Below are 6000 nucleotides of genomic sequence, written 5' to 3'. Positions count from 1 at the left end.
TCGGTGTATGCAGTTACCATTAGTGTTGAGTCCTTTGGGTACCAAAGACCAAAATCAGAAGTTCCCTTCAAGTATCTGAGAATTCTTTTTACAGCTAATAAATGAGATTGTTTGGGAGTAGATTGAAATCTTCCCACCATTCCTAGTGCTTGCATTATGTCTAGTCGTGTAGCTGTTAAGTATAGAAGGGCTCCAATTATTGACCTGTTATGAGTTACATCTACTAGAGGGGAGTCATCATCTTTGCTCAATTTGCAGTTTGTAGTCATAGGTGTACTCACGGGTGCACAATCCTCCATTCCATATTTTTTGAGCATGTCTTTTAGATATTTGGCTTGAGATATACACAATCCTTCTCTGGTTTTAGATACTTGAAGTCCAAGGAAGTGGGAAAGCTCTCCTATCATTGACATCTCAAACTCTTTTGCCATGCTTTGAGAAATTCATGGCTCATTTCGTCATTATTACTAGCAAAAATCAGATCATCGACATAAACAAGATCAACTAGTAACTTACTTTGATCTATTTTTATGTATAGATTGCTTCCAGCCACTCCCTTTTTGAAGCCTTGTTGTTGGAGATAGTTATCCAGTCTTGCATACCAAGCTCTAGGAGCTTGTTTCAACCCATATAAAGCCTTTTTCAATTTACAGACTAAGTCCTTTCCTGCTGTTAGATCAAAACCTTCTGGCTGCTCCATGTAGACTTCCTCCTTGAGTTCCCCATTTAGGAATGCTGATTTCATGTCCATTTGATAGATTTTGAATCCTTTTGAGCAAGAAAATGCTAAGAACATCCTGATAGCTTCCATACGGGCCACTGGTGCAAATGTCTCTTCAAATTCAACTCCTTCAATTTGTGAATAGCCTTTGCAGACAAATCTTGCCTTGTTTATGATAACCTGTCCTTCCTCATTCATTTTATTTTTGAACACCCATTTGGTTCCTATTATTTTTTTGTCCTTTGGATTAGGTACCAGCTCCCATGTCTTGTTCTTCTCAATTTGGGACATTTCTTCTTCCATTGCTTTTACCCAATGAGGATCCTTACTTGCTTCTGCAAATGTTTCTGGTTCTATCATAGATAGAAGGGCAATGACTTTTCTCTTGGGTGTGATCGATATCCTTCTTCGGGTCTGCACACCTTCATCTCTATCGCCAATGATATGCTCTTCTGGATGATGTTTTTGGACATATTTCAACTTTGAAGGGGTATTAGGTGGTTCTCTTTCCTCTTCTTCTTCTTCTTCTTCTTTCTCATCTATTTCTTCTTTTGTAGGTTCTTCTTCTTCAATGAGAAAGTCATCTTCATGTTCTTCAATTTCCTTTTCTGGAAGATCTTCATCAACCTTTACATCAATGCTTTCCACTATTTTCTTCAGTCGATAATTGTAGCACTTGTAAGCCTTGCTCCGTGTAGAGTATCCAAGAAATATCCCTTCATCAACCCGAGAATCAAACTTTCCGGGTGAGCCATCATTTATTTTTATGAAGCACTTGCTTCCAAATATCTTAAAGTACTTCACTGAAGCAGGTCTTCCTTTCCACAGATCATAAGGAGTTTTATCACAATTTGGTCTCAATTGAGTCCGATTTAGTGTATAGACAGTTGTCCCTACTGCTTCTCTCCAGAATCTAGGCTGTAAGTCTGCTGCTAATAGCATGGTTCTTGCCATCTCTTGGACTGTTCGGTTTCATCTTTCAACTACCCCATTTTGCTGAGGTGTTCTGGCAGCCAAGAATTCCCTTTTAATTCCATGAATATTAAAGAACTTACTGAACTCGTTTGATGTGAATTCTCCTCCTCTGTCTGTTCTGAGGCACTTAATTTTTGAATCTTTTTCATTTTCTACAAGGGATTTGAAATTCTTAAAACACTCAAAAGTTTCATATTTATACTTTATGAAATATATCCACATGATTCTAGTATAATCATCAACAAATAACACAAAGTACCTTTCTCCTTGGAGTGCTTGATTTCTAGTTGGCCCACATACATCAGCATGGATGATCTCCAAGGGCTTCGATGTACAGTGTTCCTTTGTCTTGTGGTTGGTTCTGGTCTACTTTCCATGTTGACATGGACCACACACTGCTTGATTTGGTTTGAACAGCCTTGGGATTTCTTGTACAGCTTTGATCTTGCTGATATTGATTAGATTTTCGAAGCTTGTATGTCCAAGTCGCTTGTGCCACAACCAACTCTCATCTGTCTGACTCAAGTAGCATTTATTTTCTTGAATCTTGTTCAGAATGTAAATGTTGTCTGGTGTTCTCACCCCCTTTGCCACAAGTTTCCCTGAGGTAGATTTCCTTATTTCACAGTCTTTGGTGATGAAAACAACCTTATGTCCTTGATCACAGATTTGGCTGACACTCAGAAGGTTGTGTTTGAGTCCGTCAACCAGCAGAGCATCTTGAGCTTTTCCTTTTCCATTGATCAGTGTAACTGTTCCTCTTCCTGCAATTTTTCCAGTTCCGCTTCCAAAGGACACATTCCATTCCTTTTTGCTCAGTGAGATAAACTTCCTTCTGTCGCCTGTCATGTGTCTAGAGCACCCACTATCCACAAACCATTGGTTTCCATTATTTTGGGCAAATAGAGCCAGGGCGCATTTGTCCATGCCAAAGTTCTTGCTACTCGTCTTTCTTCCTTTGAGTGGGTAGTCTTGTTCATAGTGTCCATTATTGTAGCAAAAAGAGCAAGTCAGATCAAATTTGGTCAAGGGATGAAATGAATTGAAGGTTTTGATTTGTCCCTGCCTTCTGGGGGCATATGAGTTGATTACTCGGTCCTTTTGTGTTGTCTTTTCACTTCTTCGAGCCATACAGTGTCTAGCTTGGTGACCGAAGTTTTTACAGTGAAAACAGTGACCAAGAAAGATGGTTTTGAAGCAACCACGGTTTAAGTCGATTTCCTTCCTGGGAATTACTCCTCCCTTGTCCTTTGGATTTTTGATGGGCCCTTGGTGGAGTACAGGTTTGTATTTGCTGTAGTGTCCATGATTCGACTCCACATTATTCTTTGGAGTAATTCTTTCTTCATTCTTGGAATCTGCGATGCACTTTTGATAACATACTTTTTCATCTTTTGGATTGCAGGAAAGTGCATCGGCATAGCTTTCGCACTTTTCTTAGTGCTTCAGGATTCTCCTTTGAAAGCTATTCCAGACTTATCAAGTTGAGGTTTTTTATTTTTCAGAATAGTCTCAAGTATTTGAGAGCTTTTACAACCCTTTTTAATTTTCTCCAACTCCTTTCTCAAAGATACTATTTTGGCCTCGCGTTCTTCACAAGTCTCTTCTTCTTCTTTAAGTTTTTCTTCCAAGAGATCTTCTCTCCTTCTTATTTCCTCGTTTTCCACTTTGAGAGAAATGATTTTGTTCCGTAGTTTCTTGTTTTCTTCAATGGCGCTTATTAACAGTTCATCTACATTTCCTTCTAGCCCCGAGTCATCATCATCATCTGTGAGTGCCATGAATAATGCTTCTTGGCTTTCATCATGATCACTTTCCTCATCTAATTTCCTTTCGATGACCATAAACTCATCCTCATCAGACTCATCTTTCTTGGAGAAGAAGTTTTTCTTATTGAACCCTTTCTTTTTATGTGCCATTCTTTTAGAATTTCCTTCATCATCACCGTCATGTTTATGAGGACATTTTGCTGCATAATGACCTATTTTACCACATTTGAAATAGATAAGAGGATACTTGCCTTTAAGCTTAGATCCTCTCTTCATCTTTCGTACATATTGAGCCAATTCGGATTCCACATCTGACTCATCACTACAGTCATTCCTTTCTTTCCCTTTCTTTGACTTTGAGGCCTTGAATGCTGCATCTTTGGAGCTAGGGCCACCTTTCCTCATTTCATAGACAGTGAGAATTCCATGGATTTCATCCATTTTGAGGGTATCTAAATCCTTTGCTTCTTCTATAGCACTTATTTTGGAGTCAAATCTGTCTGGAAGAGACCTTAATACCTTTTGAACAATGGTACTTTCTTCCACCTTTTCGTCCAATCCTTTCAGGGAATTTACTACTTCAGCTACTCGAAGGAGGTATGCTGCAATATTTTCTTCATCTTCCATCTTCAAACTTTCAAATTGTCTTCTGTGAGTTTGAAGCTTTGCCTTTTTGACTTTTGAGTCTCCATCATACAAGCCAACTAGCTTCTCCCACATTTCTTTGGCAGAGGTACAGTGCATGATTTTTGTAAACTCAGAATCAGTGATTCCACTAGTGATGGAGTTCATGGCCTTTGCATTTGCGATGTAGGCTTTCCTGTCGTCTTGGTCTGTTGGAAGAGTGGAAGTCGTTTGGTATTCAGTTTGACAAAAATGCCAGACTTCAGGTCCAAGGGACATTAAGTAGTAAGTAATTCTTTTCTTCCAGAAACCAAAGTTAGTGCCATCGAACAGAGGAGGTTTTCCTGATGCTTTGTGATTTCTCATCATGGCTGCGGATCCTTCTTCAAGCTATTAGGCTAGAATGAAGAAGCTGGCTCTGATACCAATTGTTGGGAATACTGTGAGGGGGGGGTGAATCAGTTTTTCTTACAATTCTTTTTAATTGTTCTAGTGATTCCCAAAAGCATATATATATTTGTATATGTATACACAGACCACAGAAATGAACAACTGGAATTAATGCTTTTATTAAAGAAACGCAAAACAGTGCAATGAAATAAATACAATATTAATATATATCTAATTGTGAACAGTTGCCAAGTTCCAACTTGGACTTCAGTGAGGCTCCAACCTCCAGAGCACCAACTCTGTTTTGCCAAGACACCAATCTTGGACTTAGGAGCACCAACTCCCAAGGACTTCAATCCTGTTCAATTCTGAGGCTCCAACCTCTTTGGTATACACAAGTGTGCTGCTGCACTCGTTTCAGCTTCCATTGCTTATGCTGCCCCCCTTTGCCTCTACTGCTTCCACTATCTCATACTCAGGTTATACCATACACCAACGACAACATTAGTTCTCTATTTTTGCTTCTTTTATACATTCCATGCCTATGTCCATTCATTTCCTCTTTCTCGCCGGCTCTTTGGCTTCCTTTCTCCGCAGGCTCTTCGGCTTCCTCAACGCTTGCTTACCCTGTCAGTTACCTCCTCTCTTGCTTGCTTCTTCGGCTTCCTGGACTTCAGTTCCCTCTGTCTATCCAACCGTTCCAATATTCACAGGATACATATATCAAAATTGTAACAACACTCCTGTTTTGTTCATGATTGTAGGCATACACTAGAGCTACCTCATTTGATAGACAGCCACATCTTATCCGAATCATAATCGCCATGATTCGTTCTCCCACACTATCGGGACTGTTTCTTACAGTATTTTTGCCTCAGAACCCAACGCACGGCATTTTTGAGTTACATAGGAAATATATGAAAAAACAGGCGAAAAAGCGCTAAAGGGCAGACTTCAAGGATCATAGCACCTGTACCTATAATGTATCGGGTCCACAACATTCATCGCAATCGATGATCGCAAAGGGCCGATGGCCGATGGGCCGATCCTCCTATGGACGCAATATTCCATTGAATCATATTATATATGCCTGTCGGGTCCACTGCTCCTATCGCTATCAACGATCGCAACATGACTGCAATCACCAATGGCCGATGGCCGATGCAATGGACCGGATGTGATATGGTATTAAACCATAATTTATATGCCCGTCGGGTCCACATATATTGTCGCAATTGGAGGCAGGGCCTTTACCACTCCCGATAACCGCTCCGAAATACCGGATGCGATATATTGTAGACTGTTTTTAATGAATCCATCGGGTCCATGCCTCTATCACAATCGGCAGATTATAGCATCATCCCTTATGTCTTGCGATCACTGCGGATATGATATGATATTAAGCCACAGTCAATATTCCCGTCGGGTCTGCAGTCTTATCGTAATCGGCGATCGAGAGAGTGTCATGCCTTTGTGTATTGTTGTGATGGGTGGATGTGATATAGCATTCAACCATAACAT

The sequence above is a fragment of the Pinus tabuliformis genome, chromosome 9, assembly GCF_031772625.1.
Source record: "Pinus tabuliformis cultivar Carrire ecotype Pingquan chromosome 9, CPIR1, whole genome shotgun sequence".
Lineage (NCBI taxonomy): Eukaryota > Viridiplantae > Streptophyta > Pinopsida > Pinales > Pinaceae > Pinus > Pinus tabuliformis.
This window is presented reverse-complemented; position numbering follows the sequence as displayed.